Below are 20,267 nucleotides of genomic sequence, written 5' to 3'. Positions count from 1 at the left end.
GACCCGGCGAACTATGAGTGGGGGGGTCTGGTTACACTGGAGTAATGACTCTGATGGTGCAAATGATGGTAAAGGAGGTAGGGGTGGTGCTTGGTCGAATACAGCAGGGAGAGGAGGGGGTACTTTTGGTGTCGGTAGAGGAGGGGGAGGAGTGGTGGAAGAGGAAGAGGGGATAGAGGTGGGAGAACTGGGGTAGCAGGAGGCCGTGGGAGGGGAGTTGACACAAGGGAGGCTGATATGGATATTTCTCATGACCAATGGGGGGAGATGGTAAAAGTGCTCGGAAGAGACTCATTAATACGGATGGTTCTGTAAATATTAGAGGGAAACACTTGCCGCACCTTGTTGGGAAAGTATCTAACACTGTGATGTTGTTGGAGAACGGAAGTGGGACTGAAAGAAGTGGTGATGGAACTCCCCAAAATGCAACACCCGACAGGGTTCCTATTGTGAAGAGAAGAAAGCAGGGTGAAGAGAGGGGGGAGGAGAAAATGTCTTAATGACAATGAATACGGCGGCCTCCGGCGAGGAGGGCCACCAAGCCCAATGAATCTTCTGAGTTGGAACTGCCGAGGAGGGGGGAATACCCAGACGGTTCGAGAAATAACGACCATCTCGCAGTCGCATTCCCCCACGTTTGTATTTTTGTGCGCGACGAGGCAAACAACGAATAAGATGAAGAGACTCAGGAGCAGACTTGGCTTGAAGGGTTTTGAAGGAGTAGATAGCATTGGGATGAGTGGTGGACTAGCTCTGTTTTGGCACGAATCTTGCAATATTAGCATACTGGACAAGGACGACCGGTACATTGATGCTATAGTGCGTGTTAATCCGGACTCTGGGCAATGGAGGCTTACTTGTGTTTATGGAGAACCGCGGGTTGAAAATAGACACATGATGTGGACAAAACTAAAGAACCTTAAGAGTGTCAGTAATCATCCATGGTTAGTGGTCGGAGACTTCAATGAAGCTCTCTGGGATTTTGAGCACTTATCAGCGACACCGAGACCTGAGGCTCAAATGATGGCATTCAGAGATACACTGGAAGTGTGCGAGTTGGTGGACTTGGGGTTATCGGGGATCCCCTTCACATATGATAATAAACTAAGCGGCAATAATAATGTTCAAGTTTGTTTGGATAGGGCAACAGCGACAAATGCATGGAGAAATCTTTTTCCTTTCTGCTCTATTGTGCACGTGGTCTCCCCATGTTCTGATCATATAGCCCTAGTGCTAAAAGGTGAACCGGAAACGGATCATTCAGGACCAAAAACCAGGAGGTATGAACTCTTTTGGGAGCGAGATGTGAACCTCCCAAAGGTCATCAAGGAGGCCTGGGATTCGGTGGGGGCTGTAGATAATCTGGAAATGCTGCAAACAACGCTGCGGAAAACTATGGCCACCCTTGGAGCATGGAGTAATAAGCGGTTTGGTAATGTTATGCGGGAGTTGGCTAAATCTAGATCGCAGCTAGAAGAACTCATGCATATGAATGCGGATCGGCGGGAGATAAGGAGGATTACGGATAAGATGAATGAACTAATTTATCAAGAAGAGATGCTCTGGATGCAAAGATCGAGAATCTTGTGGCTCAAAGAAGAGGATCACAATACCAAATATTTTTAGAGTAAAGCGGTTTGGCGCGCAAGGAAAAATAAAATTAGAAGTCTCATGGATAGTATTGGCAACATCCATACAGACTTCGTTGAGATGTCCAGGATGGCCACAGAGTATTTCAAGAGAGTTTTCTCAGCGGATCAAAACCTAGAAGCATCAGAGGTGCTTGACTGGCTGGAAGCAAGGATTTCGGAGGAGGATATGAAAAATTATGTGTCCCCTTTAGTGAGAAGGAGATTGAGGATGCGATGTTTCAGATTGGTCCCTTAAAAGCACATGGCCCGGATGGTTTTCCAGCTAGATTCTATCAGCAGCATTGGAGTACGCTCAAGAGCGGTGTGGTGGCGGCGGTTAAGGAAATTTTCGATACTGGGATTCTGCCGAAAGTGGTAAATTCAACTTCCATTGTTCTTGTGCCCAAAACTCCTAGCCCAACCATGCTCACACACTATAGGCCTATAAGTCTCTGCAACGTTATATACAAGGTCATTTCTAAATACTTGGTAAATCCTTTGAGGCCCTTGTTGGATAATATTATCTTCCATGAGCAAAGTGCTTTTATACTAAGCAGGCTAATTACAGATAATGCCCTAGTGGCATTTGAGTGTATTCACCACATTAAGCAGGAAAAGGACCCCACTAAGAGTTTTTGCGCGTATAAACTTGATCTCTCAAAAGCATATGATCGTGTGGATTGGTCGTTCTTGAAGCGAGTGATGCAAAAGCTGGGCTTCTCTCATAGATGGATGGACTGGATAATGTCATGTGTCACGTATGTGAGTTACTCTGTCAAACTAAATGAAACCCTCTTGGATTCATTCGCACCGTCGCGAGGTCTTCGGCTAGGCGATCCTCTCTCACCATTTTTATTCTTATTTGTGGCCAATGGGTTATCTTCTCTCCTTAAGCATAAGGTTGCAACTGAAGAAATTACTCCCGTTAAAGTGTGTAGGCGGGCTCCTGGTATCTCACACTTATTGTTTGCGGATGACACATTATTGTTCTTTGAAGCTTCAAAGATTCAAGCAGAGGAGGTGAAGTCTGTGCTAGAATTGTATAGTAAAGCTACCGACCAAAGCCTGAACTATGAAAAATGTTCAATCCTCTTTGGGAAAGCATGCCCAACAGCTATCCAAGAGGAGATTAGGGGGGTGTTGCATGTGTCCAGCACGGTCTTTGAGAAAAAGTACTTGGGGCTTCCAGCGCCAGATGGTCGTTTGTCGAAAGGACGGTTCCAAAACCTTCAAATGAGCTTAACAAAACGCTTGGTACAGTGGGGAGATGGACTTTTGGCGCAGCCAGGAAGGGAGGTCCTCACTAAACCTGTAGCGCAAGCCCTTCCCACTTATATTATGGGAGTTTTTAAACTTCCGCTCTCTGTTTGTGACGAGCTCACAAGAATGGTCGGGAGCTACTATTGGGGTTCGACGCTAGGGAAGAGGAAGGTTCATTGGCGCTCGTGGGATAGGTTGATGCAACCGAAGAGTAAAGGAGGAGTTGGTTTTAGGGATTTCCGACTTTTCACCCACGCTATGTTGGCTTGACAGGCCTGACATCTTATCACTAGACCACACACTCTTTGTGCGCATGTTTTGAAGGCCCGATATTACCCGGATGGTAAACTCGAGGATATAGTGTTTAGTGGGAATGCATCTTCTTCATGGCAGGCGATTAGCCATGACCTGGATTTGTTAAAGAAGGGGATTCTTTGGAGAGTAGGAAATGGCTGAAGCATCAGAATTTGGCGCGACAACTGGATCCCTAGACCATTCAGTTTCAAACTGATTACCACTCAGGGCACATGCAGAATCAGGTTTGTGGCGGATTTGCTTAATCCTAACGGCTCTTGAAATCTGGCCTTACTTCTAAAATTTGAGCATCCCCGAGACAGGAGGAAGACATCATTGCTTGGGGGCCAGACAAACATGGTGTGTTCTCTGTGAAAAGTGCCTACAACTTTGCGTTTAAAGAGGTTTATCGACATGCAAATTCGACCTCCAGTTCGGCCCCAGATGGTAGACAAAAAGTTTGGCAGCTGATATGGAAATCTGACATACCCCCTTCGGTCTGTAACTTTGCTTGGAGGGTGGCAGTTGACTCCTTGCCAACCTGGCAGAATAAGCACAAGTGAGGGCTCGAAACATCCGAGCTCTGTCCGCTTTGTGCTAGAGAACTTGAAGATAATTTTCATCCATTTTTGTGGTGCCCTCTTGGCCAGAATTTATGGCATACAATGGTGAATGTTGGTCCCTGCCAGATATCAATATGGTAGAGCACACGGGGAAAGAGTGGTTGTTGTATGCGTTGAATCCTATGTCTGATGTTGATCGATCCATGCTACTGATGACCTTGTGGCGTACTTGGTTTGTCCGGAATGAGGTGGTCCACCATAAACCCCCACCTCCGCTTGAGTCCTCGAAAAGGTTCCTAGTGAGCTATCTCGGTTCCCTGCTAGGACTTAAAACTGATATATGCAACTATCAGGGTAAGGGTAAACTCCTATTGATGCACCAGTGGTGAGCTCCAGAGATTCCATGCATATTGGTCGATGGAAATTGCCGGATGCTGGTTGGGTCAAGTGGAACACAAATGGATCGGTTGGTCAAAATGGTAGTGCTGGTGCTGGCATGGTCCTTAGGGACGACAAGGGAGCTATTATTTTTTCATCGTGTCGAGCGCTTTTCTCTTGCAGAGATGTTGGAAGCGGAGTTATGTGCATGCATGGAAGGTCTCTCTTTGGAAATCCAACGCACAGAGCTACCAATTATTGTGGAGATGGATTCTATGGTTGCCACGAAGATGATTCAGGTGCAAGAAGTGGATAGACCCTTGTATTCGGCCATTGTAAGAGAGATTCAGTATCTTTTGAGTTTACATAGATCTTGTATTATTTTTGCTAGTCGGTCTTAGAATATGGTTAGCGATAGTCTAGCTTCTTATGCGAGGATTGAAGGTAGGATTATGACTTGGTTTGGTTCAGGACCTTCAGTAGCTGTAGAGCTAGCCCTTGCTGATTGTAACTCTAATGTTTCTGAGTAATACAAGTCTTTTACCCGCAAAAAAAATCAGATTTATTATTATTATTATTTTACTGTTTACCAAGCTCATTTGAGCTCTGGAGCAGAAGTACACTTTAGCTGTAAAAACATCTACAACCAAACCCTAAGCATCCGGGCGGACAACCCGCCTTGACCAAGAAACGCAACCCAAAAGGCACAAATAATATGTGTCGCTCGTTGTGAGCATTAAGTCTCCGATCACTCACTAGCGTAGGACATGGGCCTGCTCATTACCGAGCGAACCGTTCTGACAAGTTTTAGGAAAACCTTGTAGATCCCCTAAAAAAGGGAAAACCTTGTAGAAAGTTCTGCATATTTTTTCTTTTATTGTTTTCCCCTCTTTTTTTTCTATGTTTCTTTTTATTTTTTAACATAATTCACAATTTTGAAACTTTTTCACGTTTTTTTAAATGCTTTAAATTTCAAAATTGTTCACAATTTCAAAAATACTTATAATTTTAGAAAATATTCACAATTTAAAAATGTTCATAAATTTCAAAAATTGTGAAAATTTCAATAAATGTTCTAAAATTTCTAGAGAACATTTTTTGTATTCATGAGAACATTTTTTGAATTCATGAACTTTTTTGAATTTGCGAACATTTTTTAAACCGTGAATTTTTATTGTATTCATGAACAAAAAAGCACGAAACATTTTTCAAATTTGAGGACTTTTTCGAATTCATAATTTGTATTAATTGAAAATGAAACAACTCGAAAATAAATTCGCCTACGCTCGCTCTCACTCACTCGAGAATACTCGCTTATGCGGCCCAGGCCCATCGCCCATGTAGCACCTGCCGACCTAAGCAACGCTACACTTTTCTCGCTCGCTGCGAGGGATATAAAGTAGTCCAACCGGACCCTCCAAAGCCGGTCTATACGTCTGGGCCCTCCGACACCCCTCAACCCATATGTGGGGTGGATTGGGGACGCCTAGACGTGTCCGCCACGTCGGACAAACGGGCGAGACTCACGCCAAAATCCATCGGTCTATTAAGGAGATCACTAGTTTTGTGATACCAAATTCATGTCACTGCTCCAGCGAGCCGTTCGAGGGGCCAAATCCCACTATCTAAACTGGACGATGAGGGAGAACCCTAGCCGCACCCATTTCCTCCTTTCCCTTTGATTCGCCTCGCCACTTCTTACCCTGTACACTTCCCCTTTCGCTCTGACCTTGTTGTCCGCCATGATCTTGCAAAAGATCACCTATTACAAAAGCCTCACACCTGAGTGCCGGGCGGAGATCTCGCAGGAGAAGCGTGACGCCAAGGAATGTCACGCCGCAAGCCTTGTGGAGAAGGGCGAGGCGAAAGAGGATGCGAAGAAGGAGGCAGCTGCTACCTCTTGAGCACTGCGTTGGTTTTCCCTTGAAGAGGAAAGGGTGATGCAGCAAAGTAGGTAAGTATTTCCCTCAGTTTTTGAGAACCAAGGTATCAATCCACTAGGAGGCTACGCACGAGTCCCTCGCACCTACACAAACAAATAAAATTCTCGCAACCAACACAATAAAGGGGTTGTCAATCCCTTCACGGTCACTTACGAAAGTGAGATCTTGATAGATATGATAAGATAATATTTTCCGTATTTTTTGTTGGAAATATACCCTAGATGCAATAATAAAATGGTTATTATTGTATTTCCTTGTTCATGATAATTGTCTATTGTTCATGCTATAATTGTATTAACTTGAAACCATAATACATGTGTGAATACATAGACCACAACATGTCCCTAGTAAGCCTTTAGTTGACTAGCTCGTTGATCAATAGATGGTCATGGTTTCCTGACCATGGACATTGGATGTAATTGATAACGGGATCACATCATTAGGAGAATGATGTGATGGACAAGACCCAATCCTAAGCGTAGCATAAGATCGTGTAGTTCGTTTGCTAAAGCTTTTCTAATGTCAGTATCATTTCCTTAGACCATGAGATTGTGCAACTCCCGGATACCGTAGGAGTGCTTTGGGTGTACCAAACGTCACAACGTAACTGGGTGGCTATAAAGGTGCACTACAGGTATCTCCGAAAGTGTCTGTTGGGTTGGCACAAATCGAGACTGGGATTTGTCACTCCGTATGACGGAGAGATATCTCTGGGCCCACTCGGTTATGCATCATCATGAGCTCATTGTGACTAAGTAGTTGGTCACGGGATCATGCATTATGAAATGAGTAAAGTGACTTGCCGGTAACGAGATTGAACAAGGTATTGGGATACCGACGATCGAATCTCGGGCAAGTAACGTACCGATTGACAAAGGGAATTGTATACGGGATTGCTTGAATCCCCGACATTGTGATTCACCCGATGAGATCATCGTGGAACATGTGGGAGCCAACATGGGTATCCAGATCCCGCTGTTGGTTATTGGCCGGAGAGTTGTCTCGGTCATGTCTGCATGGTTCCCGAACCCGTAGGGTCTACACACTTAAGGTTCGATGACGCTAGGGTTATTAGGAAGATTTGTATGTGATTACTGAATGTTGTTGGGAGTCCCGGATGAGATCTTGGACGTCACGAGGAGTTCCGGAATAGTCCGGAGGTGAAGATATATATATGGGAAGTCATCATATGGTCACTGGAAATATTCGGGGGTATACCGGTATTGTACCGGGACCACCGGAGGGGTTCCGGGGGTCCACCGGGAGGGTCCACCTGCCCCGGAGGGCCTTATGGGCTGTAGGTGGAAGGGAACCAGCCCCTAGTGGGCTGGGCGCCATCCCCCCCTAGGGCCCATGCGCCTAGGGTTTGGGGGGAACCCTAAAGGGGGCACCCCCCTTGCTTGGGGGGCAAGCCCCCTCCCCCTTGGCCGCCGCCCCCCCTCTAGATCTCATCTAGAGGGGCTGGCCCCCTTCCCCCTTCTCCCTATAAATAGAGGGGCAAGGGGAGGGCTGCAACACCACATCCAAGGCGCAGCCCCTCCCCACCCCAACACCTCTCCTCCTCGGCGTCAACTTGGTGAAGCCCTGCCGGAGAACTGCCACTCCATCACCACCACGCCATCGTGCTGCTGTTGGAGCCTTCTTCCTCAACCTCTCCCTCCTCCTTGCTGGGTCAAGGCACAGGAGACGTCACCGGGCTGCACGTGTGTTGAACGAGGAGGCGCTGTTGTTCGGTGCTTAGATCGGATTCAGCCGCGATCTGAATCGCTATGTGTACGACTCCTCCAACCACGTTCTTGCAACACTTTCGACTCGCGATCTTCAAGGGTATGAAGATGCACTCCCCTCTCTCTTGTTGCTAGTTACTCCATAGATTGATCTTGGTGATTCGTAGAAATTTTTTAATTTCTGCAATGATCCCCAACAGAGGTATCAGAGCTAGGTCTATGCGTAGTTTCTATGCACGAGTAGAACACAAGTTGTTGTGGGTGTCGATTTTGTCAATTTACTTGCCGTTACTAGTCTTATTTCGATTTGGCGGCATCGTGGGATGAAGCGGCCCGGACCGACCTTACACGTACGCTTACGTGAGACTGGTTCCACCGACTGACATGCACTAGTTGCATAAGGTGGCTAGCGGGTGTCTGTCTCTCCCACTTTAGTCAGATCGGATTAGATGAAAAGGGTCCTTATGAAGGGTAAATAGAAATTGGCATATCACGTTGTGGTTTTGGCGTAGGTAAGAAACGTTCTTGCTAGAAACCTATAGCAGCCACGTAAAAAAAACTTGCAACAACAATTAGAGGACGTCTAACTTGTTCTTGCAGCATATGCCGTGTGATGTGATATGGCCAAAAGGATGTGATGAATGATATATGTGATGTATGAGATTGATCATGTTCTTGTAATAGGAATCACGACTTTCATGTCGATGAGTATGACAACCGGCAGGAGCCATAAGAGTTGTCTTAATTTATTTATGACCTGCGTGTCAACATAAACGTCATGTAATTACTTTACTTTATCGCTAACCGTTAGCCAAGTAGAAGTAATAGTTGGTGAGACAACTTCATGAAGACATGATGATGGAGGTCATGGTGTCATGCCGGTGACAATGATGATCATGGCGCCCCGAAGATGGAGATCAAAAGGAGCAAAATGATATTGACCATATCATGTCACTATTTGATTACATGTGATGTTTATCATGTTTTACATCTTATTTTCTTAGAACGATGGTAGCATAAATAAGATGATCCCTCCCAATAATTTCAAGAAAATGTTCCCCCTAACTGTGCACTGTTGCTAAGGTCCGTTGTTCCGAAGCACCACGTGATGATCGGGTGTGATAGGTTCTAACATTCGCATACAACGGGTGTAAGCCAGATTTACACACGCAATACACTTAGGTTGACTTGGCGAGCCTAGCATGTACAGACATGGCCTCGGAACACGGAAGACCGAAAGGTCGAACATGAGTCGTATAGAAGATACGATCAACATGAAGATGTTCACCGATGATGACTAGTCTGTCTCACGTGATGATTAGACACCGCCTAGTTGACTCGGATCATGTATCACTTAGATGACTAGAGCGATGTCTATCTAAGTGGGAGTTCACTAAATAATTTGATTAGATGAACTTAATTATCATGAACATAGTCAAAAGGTCTTTGCAAATTATGTCGTAGCTCACGCTTTGGTTCTACTGTTTTAGATATGTTCCTAGAGAAAATTTAGTTGAGAGTTGACAGTAGCAATTATGCGGACTGGGTCCGTAAACCGAGGATTGTCCTCATTGCTGCACAGAAGGATTATGTCCTTAATGCACCGCTCAGTGTGCTGAACCTTGAGCGTCGTCTGTAGATGTTGGGAAACATCTGACATACACGTTTTGATGACTACGTGATAGTTCAGTGCGTAATGCTAACGGTTTAGAATTGTGGCACCAAAGACGTTTTTGAAACGTCACAGAACATATGAGATGTTCCAAAGACTGAAATTGGGATTTCAGACTAGTGCCCACATCAAGAGGTATGAGACCTCTGACAAGTTTCTTAAGCCCACAAACTAAGGGAGAAAAGATCAATCGTTGAGCATGTACTCAGATTGTCTAAGTACTACAATCGTTTGAATCGAGTGGGAGTTGATCTTTCAGATGAGATAGTGATGGTTCTCCATAGTCACTGCCACCAAGCTATTGGAGCTTCATGATGAACTATAACATATCAGGGATAGACATGATGATCCTTGAGCAAGTCGCGATGTTTGACACTGTGAAAGTAGAAATCAAGTAGGAGCATCAATTGTTGATGGTTAAACCACTAGTTTCAAGAAGGGCAAGGGAAAGAAGGGATACTTCATGAAACGGCAAATCAGCTGCTGCTCTAGTGAAGAAACCCAAGGTTGAACCCAAACCCGAGACTAAGTGCTTCTATAATGAGGGGAACGGTCACTGAAGCAGAACTACCCTAGATACTTGGTAGATGAGAAGGCTGGCAAGGTCGACATAAGTATTTTGAATATACGGTATACTATTGTGTACTTTACTAGTACTCCTAGTAGCACCAGGGTAATAAATACCGGTTCGGTTGCTAAGTGTTAGTAACTCGAAATAAAAGGCTGCGGAGACTAGCTAAAGGTGAGATGACGATATGTGCTGGAAGTGTTTCCAAGGTTGATGTGATCAAACATCGCACGCTCCCTCTACCATCGGGATTGGTGTTAAACCGAAATAATTGTTATTTGGTGTTTGCGTTGAGCATAGACATGATTGGATTATGTTTATCGCCATACGGTTATTCATTTAAGGAGAATAATGGTTACTCTTTTTATTTGAATAATACCTTCAATGGTCTTGCACCTAAAATGAATGGTTCATGCCAAAAGATATAAGATAGTAATGATAGTACCACATACTTGTGGCACTGCCATTTGAGTCATGTTGGTATAAAACGCATGAAGAAGCTCCATGTTGATGGATCTTTGGACTCACTCGTTTTGAAAAGATTGAGACATGCGAACCATGTCTATTGGTAGATATGCATGAAAAAACTCCATACAGATGGATCATTTGGACTCACTTGATTTTGAATCACTTGAGACATGCAAATCATACCACATGGGCAAGATGACTGAAAGACCTCGTTTTCAGTAAGATGGAACAAGAAAGGAACTTGTTGGAAGTACTACATTTTGATCCAATGAGTGCCGAGGCACGCAGTGGATATTGTTATGTTCTTACTTCACAGATGATTTGAGTAGATGCTGAGTATATTTACTTGATGAAACACAAGTCTGAATTATTGAAAGGTTTAAGTAATTTCAGAGTGAAGATCGTCGTGACAAGAGGATAAAATGTCTATGATATGACCATAGAGATGAATATCCGAGTTACGAGTTTGGCACACAATTAAGACATTGTGGAAATTGTTTCACAACTAATACCGCCTGGAACACCATAGTGTGATGGTGTGTCCAAACATCATAACTGCACCCTATTGGATATGGTGCATACCATGATGTCTCTTATCGAATTACCACTATTGTTTATGGGTTAGGCATTAGAGACAACCGCATTCACTTTAAATAGGGCACCACGCAATTCCGTTGAGACGACACCGTATGAACTATGGTTTAGAGAAACCTAAGCTGTCGTTTCTTAAAAGTTTGGGGCTGCGACGCTTATGTGAAAAAGTTTCAGGCTGATGAGCTCGAACCCAAAGCGGATAAATGCATCTTCATAGAATACCCAAAATAGTTGGCTATACCTCCTATTTTAGATCCGGAAGCAAAAGTGATTGTTTATAGAAACGGGTCCTTTCTCGAGGAAAAGTTTCTCTTGAAAGAATTGAGTGGGAGGATGATGGAGACTTGATAAGGTTATTGAACCGTCAATTCAACTAGTTTGTAGCAGGGCACAGGAAGTTGTTCCCGTGGCACCTACACCAATTGAAGTGGAAGCTTATGATAGTGATCATGAAACTTCGGATCAAGTCATTACCAAACCTCATAGGTCGACAAGGATGCGTACTACTTTAGAGAGGTACGTAATCCTGTCTTGGAAGTCATGTTGCTAGCCAACAATGAACCTACGAGCTATGGAGAAGCGATGGTGGGCCCGGATTCCAACGAATGGCTCGAGGCCATAAAATCCGAGAGAAGATCCATGTATAAAACAAAGTATAGACTTTGAAAGAACTACTTGATGGTCGTAAGGCTGTTGGGTGCAGATGGATTTTAAAAGGAAGACGGACAATGATGGTAAGTGTCACCATTAAGAAAGCTCGACTTGTCATTAAGATGTTTCCCGACAAGTTCAAGGAGTTGACTACGATGAGACTTTCTCACTCGTAGCGATGCTAAGTGTCTGTTGGAATTATGTTAGCAGTTACTGCATTATTTATGAAATCTTGCAGATAGGATGTCAAAACATTAATTCCTCGACGATTTTCTTGAGGAAAGGTTGTATGTGATACAACCAGAAGGTTTTGTCAATCCTGAAAGATGCTGACAAGTATGCAAAGCTCCAGCAATCCTTCTAAGGACTGGAGTAAGCATCTAGGAGTTGGAATGTACGCTTTGATGAGATGATCAAAGATTTTGGGTTTATACAAAGTTTATGAGAAACTTGTATTTCCAAAGAAGTGAGTGGGAGCACTATAGAATTTTGGATGAGTATATGTTGTTAACATATTGTTTATCAGAAATGATGTAGAATTTCTGGAAAGCATACAAGGTTATTTGAAAAGTGTTTTTCAATGGAAAACCTGGATTAAGCTACTTGAACATTGAGCATAAAGATCTATAAGGATAGATCAAAAAACGCTTAATAGTACTTTCAAATGAATACATACCGTGACAAGATTTTGAAGGAGTTCAAAATAGATCAACAAAGAAGGAGTTCTTGGCTGTGTTACAAGGTGTGAGCATTGAGTAAGACTCAAAACTTGAACACGACAGAAGAGAGAGAAAGGACGAAGGTCGTCCCCTATGCTTTAGACGTAGGCTCTACAGTATGATATGTTGTGTACCGCACCTGAAGTGTGCCTTGCCATGAGTCAGTCAAGGGGTACAGGAGTGATCCAGGAATGGATCACATGACAGCGGTCGAACTTATCCTTAGTAACTAGTGGACTAAGGAATTTTCTCGATTATGGAGGTGGTAAAAGAGTTCGTCGTAAAGGGTTATGTCGATGCAAACTTTGACACTAATCCGGATGACTCTGAGTAGTAAACCGGATTCGTATAGTAGAGCAGTTATTTGGAATAGCTCAAAGTAGCGCGTGGTAGCTGCATCTACAAGATGACATAGAGATTTGTAAAGCACACATGGATCTGAAAGGTTCAGACCCATTGACCAATAAACCTTTCTCACAAGCGAGATATGAACAAACCCCATGGGTGTTGGATTCATTACAATCACATAGTGATGTGAACTAGATTATTGACTCTAGTGCAAGTGGGAGACTGTTGGAAATATGCCCTAGAGGCAATAATAAAATGGTTATTATTGTATTTCCTTGTTCATGATAATTGTCTATTGTTCATGCTATAATTGTATTAACTTGAAACCGTAATACATGTGTGAATACATAGACCACAACATGTCCCTAGTAAGCCTCTAGTTGACTAGCTCGTTGATCAATAGATGGTCATGGTTTCCTGACCATGGACATTGGATGTCATTGATAACGGGATCACATCATTAGGAGAATGATGTGATGGACAAGACCCAATCCTAAGCGTAGCACAAGATCGTGTAGTTCATTTGCTAAAGCTTTTCTAATGTCAGTATCATTTCCTTAGACCATGATATTGTGCAACTCCCGGATACCGTAGGAGTGCTTTGGGTGTACCAAACATCACAACGTAACTGCGTGGCTATAAAGGTGCACTACAGGTATCTCCGAAAGTGTCTATTGGGTTGGCACAAATCGAGACTGGGATTTCTCACTCCGTATGATGGAGAGGTATCTCTGGGCCCACTCGGTTATGCATCATCATGAGCTCATTGTGACTAAGTAGTTGGTCACGGGATCATGTATTACGGAATGAGTAAAGTGACTTGCTGGTAACGAGATTGAACGAGGTATTGGGATACCGATGATCGAATCTCGGGCAAGTAACGTACCGATTGACAAAGGGAATTGTATACGGGATTGCTTGAATCCTCGACATCGTGGTTCATCCGATGAGATCATCATGGAACATGTGGGAGCCAACATGGGTATCCAGATCCCGTTGTTGGTTATTGGCCGGAGAGTTGTCTCGGTGATGTCTGCATGGTTCCCGAACCCGTAGGGTCTACACACTTAAGGTTCGATGACGCTAGGGTTATTAGGAAGATTTGTATGTGATTACCAAATGTTGTTCGGAGTCCCGGATGAGATCTCGGACGTCACGAGGAGTTCCGGAATAGTCCGGAGGTGAAGATTTATATATGGGAAGTCATCATACGGTCACCGGAAATATTCGGGGGGTATACCGGTATTGTACCGGGACAACCGGAGGGGTTCCGGGGGTCCACCGGGAGGGTCCACCTGCCCCGGAGGGCCTTATGGCCTGTAGGTGGAAGGGAACCATCCCCTAGTGGGCTGGGCGGCATCCCCGCTAGGGCCCATGCGCCTAGGGTTTGGGGGAACCCTAAAGGGGGCGCCCCCCTTGCTTGGGGGGCAATCCCCCTCCCCCTTGGCCGCCGCCCCCTCTAGATCTCATCTGGAGGGGCCGGCCCCCTTCCCCCATCTCCCTATAAATAGAGGGGCGAGGGGAGGGCTGCAACACCACATCCAAGGCGCAGCCCCTCCCCACCCCAACACCTCTCCTCCTCCGCGTGAGCTTGGCGAAGCCCTGGCGAAGAACTGCCACTCCATCACCACCACGCCGTCGTGCTGCTATTGGAGCCTTCTTCCTCAACCTCTCCCTCCTCCTTGCTGGATCAAGGAGCGGGAGACGTCACCGGGCTGCCCGTGTGTTGAACGCGGAGGCGCTGTTGTGTTGGAAATATGCCCTAGAGGCAATAATAAATTGGTTATTATTATATTTCCTTGTTCATGATAATCGTTTATTATCCATGCTATAATTGTATTGATAGGAAACTCAGATACATGTGTGGATACATAGACAACACCATGTCCCTAGTAAGCCTCTAGTTGACTAGCTCGTTGATCAATAGATGGTTACGGTTTCCTAACCATGGACATTGGATGTCGTTGATAACGGGATCACATCATTAGGAGAATGATGTGATGGACAAGACCCAATCCTAAGCCTAGCACAAAGATCGTGTAGTTCGTATGCTAAAGCTTTTCTAATGTCAAGTATCTTTCCTTAGACCATGAGATTGTGCAACTCCCGGATACCGTAGGAATGCTTTGGGTGTATCAAACGTCACAACGTAACTGGGTGACTATAAAGGTGCACTACAGGTATCTCCGAAAGTGTCTGTTGGGTTAGCACGAATCAAGACTGGGATTTGTCACTCCGTGTGACGGAGAGGTATCTCTGGGCCCACTCGGTAGGACATCATCATAATGTGCACAATGTGATCAAGGAGTTGATCACGGGATGATGTGTTACGGAACGAGTAAAGAGACTTGCCGGTAACGAGATTGAACAAGGTATCTGGATACCGACGATCGAATCTCGGGCAAGTATCGTACCGATGGACAAAGGGATTGTATACGGGATTGATTAAGTCCTTGACATCGTGGTTCATCCGATGAGATCATCGTGGAACATGTGGGAGCCAACATGGGTATCCAGATCCCGCTGTTGGTTATTGACCGGAGAACGTCTCAGTCATGTCTGCATGTCTCCCGAACCCGTAGGGTCTACACACTTAAGGTTCGGTGACGCTAGGGTTATAGAGATATTAGTATGCGATAACCCGAAAGTTGTTCGGAGTCCCGGATGAGATCCCGGACGTCACGAGGAGTTCCGGAATGGTCCCGAGGTAAAGAATTATATATAGGAAGTGCTATTTCGGCCATCGGGACAAGTTTCGGGGTCACCGGTATTGTACCGGGACCACCGGAAGGGTCCCGGGGGTCCACCGGGTGGGGCCACCTGCCCCGGGGGGCCACATGGGCTGTAGGGGGTGCGCCTTGGCCTACATGGGCCAAGGGCACTAGCCCCAAGAGGCCCATGCGCCAAGAGAAGAAAAAAAGGGGAGAGTCCTAAAAGGGGAAGGCACCTCCGAGGTGCCTTGGGGAGGATGGACTCCTCCCCCCCTGGGCCGCACCCTTCCTTGGAGGAAGGGGCAAGGGCTGCGCCTCCCCCCTCTCCCTTGGCCCTATATATAGTGGGGAAAAGGAGGAGCAACCATACCTAAGGCCTGGCGCCTCCCTCTCCCTCCCGTGACACATCTCCCTCCTCCCGCAGCGCTTAGCGAAGCCCTGTTGGAATCCCGCTACTTCCACCACCATGCCGTCGTGTTGTTGGATCTCCATCAACCTCTCCTTCCCCCTTGCTGGATCAAGAAGGAGGAGACGTCGCTGCTCCGTACGTGTGTTGAACGCGGAGGTGCCGTCCGTTCGGCGCTAGGATCATCGGTGATTTGAATCACGACGAGTACGACTCCATCAACCCCGTTCTCTTGAACGCTTCCGCGCGCGATCTACAAGGGTATGTAGATCCACTCCTCCCTCGTTGCTAGATGACTCCATAGATAGATCTTGGTGACACGTAGGAAAATTTTGAATTTATGCTACGTTCCCCAACACGTTGTTCGGTGCTTAGATCGGATTCGGCGGCGATCTGAATCGCTACGTGTACGACTCCTCCAACCGCGTTCTTGCAACGCTTCCGACTCGCGATCTTCAAGGGTATAAAGATGCACTCCCCTCTCTCTTGTTGCTAGTTACTCCATAGATTGATCTTGGTGATGCGTAGAAAAAATTTAATTTCTGCAACGATCCCCAACATTTTTATGATAAAGATGCAAAGTAAACAAAGCAAAATAAAAACGGTGCAAGAAATAGCTTGTTGATGGAAGATTAATATGATAGAAAATAGACCCGGGGGCCATAGGTTTCACTAGTGGCTTCTCTCGAGAGCATAAGTATTACAGTGGGTAAACATATTACTGTTTCGCAATTGACAGAATTGAGCATAGTTATGAGAATATCTAGGTACGATCATGTATATAGGCATCACGTCCGAGACAAGTAGACCGACTCCTGCCTGCATCTACTACTATTACTCCACACATCGACCACTATCCAGCATGCATCTAGAGTATTAAGTTCAAAAGAACAGAGTAACGCTTTAAGCAAGATGACATGATGTAGAGGGATAAACACATGCAATATGATATAAACCCCATCTTGTTATCCTCGATGGCAACAATACAATACGTGCCTTACTGCCCCTACTGTCACTGGGAAAGGACACCGCAAGATTGAACCTGATAACCCACAAGTATAGGGGATCGCAACAGCTTTCGAGGGTAGAGTATTCAACCCAAATTTATTGATTTGACACAAGGGGAGCTAAAGAATATTCTCAAGTATTAGCAGCTGAGTTGTCAATTCAACCACACCTGGAAACTTAGTATCTGCAGCAAAGTCTTTAGTAGCAAAGTAATATGATAGTGGTGGTAGCGGCAACAAAAGTAAAGACAACAAAAGTAATGTTTTTGGTATTTTGTAGTGATTGTAACAGTAGCAGCGGGAAAGTAAATAAGTGAGAACCAATATATGGAAAACTCGTAGGCACCGGATCAGTGATGGATAATTATGCCGGATGCGGTTCATCATGTAATAGTCATAACATAGGTGACACAGAACTAGCTCCAATTCATCAATGTAATGTAGGCATGTATTCCATATATAGTCATACATGCTTATGGAAAAGAACCTGCATGACATCTTTTGTCCTACCCTCCCGCGGCAGCGGGGTCGTATTGGAAACTAAGGGATATTAAGGCCTCCTTTTAATAGAGAACCGGAACAAAGCATTAGCGCATAGTGAATACATGAACTCCTCAAACTATGGTCATCATCAGGAGTGGTCCCGATTATTGTCACTTCGGGGTTGCTGGATCATAACACATAGTAGGTGACTATAGACTTGCAAGATAGGATCAAGAACTCACATATATTCATGAAAACACAATAGGTTCAAATCTGAAATCATGGCACTCGGGCCCTAGTGACAAGCATTAAGCATAGCAAAGTCATAGCAACATCAATCTCAGAACATAGTGGATACTAGGGATCAAACCCTAACAAAACTAACTCGATTACATGATAAATCTCATCCGACCTATCACCGTCCAGCAAGCCTACTATGGAATTACTCACGCACGGCGGTGAGCATCATGAAATTGGTGACGGGGATGGTTGATGATGACGACGGCGACAAATCCCCCTCTCCGGAGCCCCGAACGGACTCCAGATCAGCCCTCCCGAGAGGTTTTAGGGCTTGGCGGCGGCTCCGTATCATAAAACGTGATGATTTCTTCTGTCTGTTTTTTCTCTCCGAAAGCAAATATATAGAGTTGGAGTTGGCATCGGAGGGCATCCAAGGGGCCCACGAGGTACAGGGCGGGCCCCCCACCCTCGTGAGAATGGTGTGGGCCCCCTGGTCTTCATCTTTGGCGAGGATTTTTTATTATTTTTTCTAAGATGTTCCGTGGAGTTTTAGGTCATTCCAAGAATATTTGTTTTGTGCACATAAAACAACACCATGGCAATTCTGCTGAAAACAGCGTCAGTCCGGGTTAGTTCCATTCAAATCATACAAGTTAGAGTCCAAAACAAGGGCAAAAGTGTTTGGAAAAGTAGATACGACGGAGACATATCAACTCCCCCAAGCTTAAACCCTTGCTTGTCCTCAAGCAATTCAGTTGACAAACTGAAAGAAAGAAAAACTTTTACAAACTCTGTTTGCTCTTGTTGTTGTAACTATGTCAAGCCAGCATTCGAGTTTTTAGCATAGATCATAACTAACCACATTTGCAATAATTCTCAGGTCTCATGATTACTCATATCAATAGCATAATCAACTAGCAAGCCATAATAATAAATCTCGGATGACAACACTTTCTCAAAACAATCATAATATGATATAACAAGATGGTATCTCGCTACCCCTTTCTGAGCCCGCAAAACATAAATGCAGAGCACCTTTAAAGATCAAGGACTGACTAGACATTGTAATTCATGGTAAAAGAGATCCAATCATAGTCATACCCATATAAATTAACAGTGATGAATGCAAATGACAGTTGTGCTCTCCAGCTAGTGCTTTTTAACAAGAGGGTGATGACTCAACATAAAAGTAAATGGATAGGCCCTTTGCAGAGGGAAGCAGGGATTGGTAGAGGTGCCAGAGCTTGGTTTTGAAATAGAGATAAATTGTATTTTGAGCGGTATACTTTCATTGTCAACGTAACAACTAAGAGATGGCGATATCTTCCATGCTCAACACATTATAGGCGGTTCCCAAACAGAATGGTAAATTTTATACTCCCCCTCCACCAACAAGCATCAATCCCTGGCTTGCTCGAAACAACGAGTGCCTCCAACATACATCAGGTCCGAGGGGGAGTTTTGTTTGCAATTAATTTTGATTTAGTTTGCATAAAGCATGGGACTGGGCTATTGGAAATATGCCCTAGAGGCAATAATAAATTGGTTATTATTATATTTCCTTGTTCATGATAATCGTTTATTTTCCATTCTAGAATTGTATTGATAGGAAACTCAGATACATGTGTGGATACATAGACAACACCATGTACCTAGTAAGCCTCTAGTTGACTAGCTCGTTGATCAATAGATGGTTACGGTTTCCTGACCATGGACATTGGATGTCATTGATAACGGGATCACATCATTAGGAGAATGATGTGATGGACAAGACCCAATCCTAAGCCTAGCACAAGATCATGTAGTTCGTATGCTAAAGCTTTTCTAATGTCAAGTATCATTTCCTTAGACCATGAGATTGTGCAACTCCCGGATACCGTAGGAGTGCTTTGGGTGTGCCAAACGTCACAACGTAACTGGGTGGCTATAAAGGTACACTACAGGTATCTCCGAAAGTGTCTGTTGGGTTGGCACGAATCGAGACTGGGATTTGTCACTCCGTGTAAACGGAGAGGTATCTCTGGGCCCACTCGGTAGGACATCATCATAATGTGCACAATGTGATCAAGGAGTTGATCACGGGATGATGTGTTACGAAACGAGTAAAGAGACTTGCCGGTAACGAGATTGAACAAGGTATCGGGATACCGACGATCGAATCTCGGGCAAGTATCGTACCGCTAGACAAAGGGAATTGTATACGGGATTGATTAAGTCCTTGACATCGTGGTTCATCCGATAGATCATCATGGAACATGTGGGAGCCAACATGGGTATCCAGATCCCGCTGTTGGTTATTGACCGGAGAGTCATCTCGGTCATGTCTGCATGTCTCCCGAACCCGTAGGGTTTACACACTTAAGGTTCGGTGACGCTAGGGTTATAGAGATATTAGTATGCGGTAACCCGAAAGTTGTTCGGAGTCCCGGATGAGATCCCGGACGTCACGAGGAGTTCCGGAATGGTCCGGAGGTAAAGATTTATATATGGGAAGTCCTGTTTTGGTCGCCGGAAAAGTTTCACGCATTATCGGTATTGTACCGGGAGTGCCGAAAGGGGTCCGGGGGTCCACCAAGGGGGTCCACCTGCCCCGGGGGGGCCACA

This window comes from Triticum urartu, chromosome 4A (genome assembly GCF_056163025.1).
Source record: "Triticum urartu cultivar PI428250 chromosome 4A, HENAU_Tu73, whole genome shotgun sequence".
Taxonomy (NCBI): domain Eukaryota; kingdom Viridiplantae; phylum Streptophyta; class Magnoliopsida; order Poales; family Poaceae; genus Triticum; species Triticum urartu.
The sequence above is the reverse complement of the archived record's forward strand: the minus strand, read 5'-3'. Positions refer to the sequence as shown.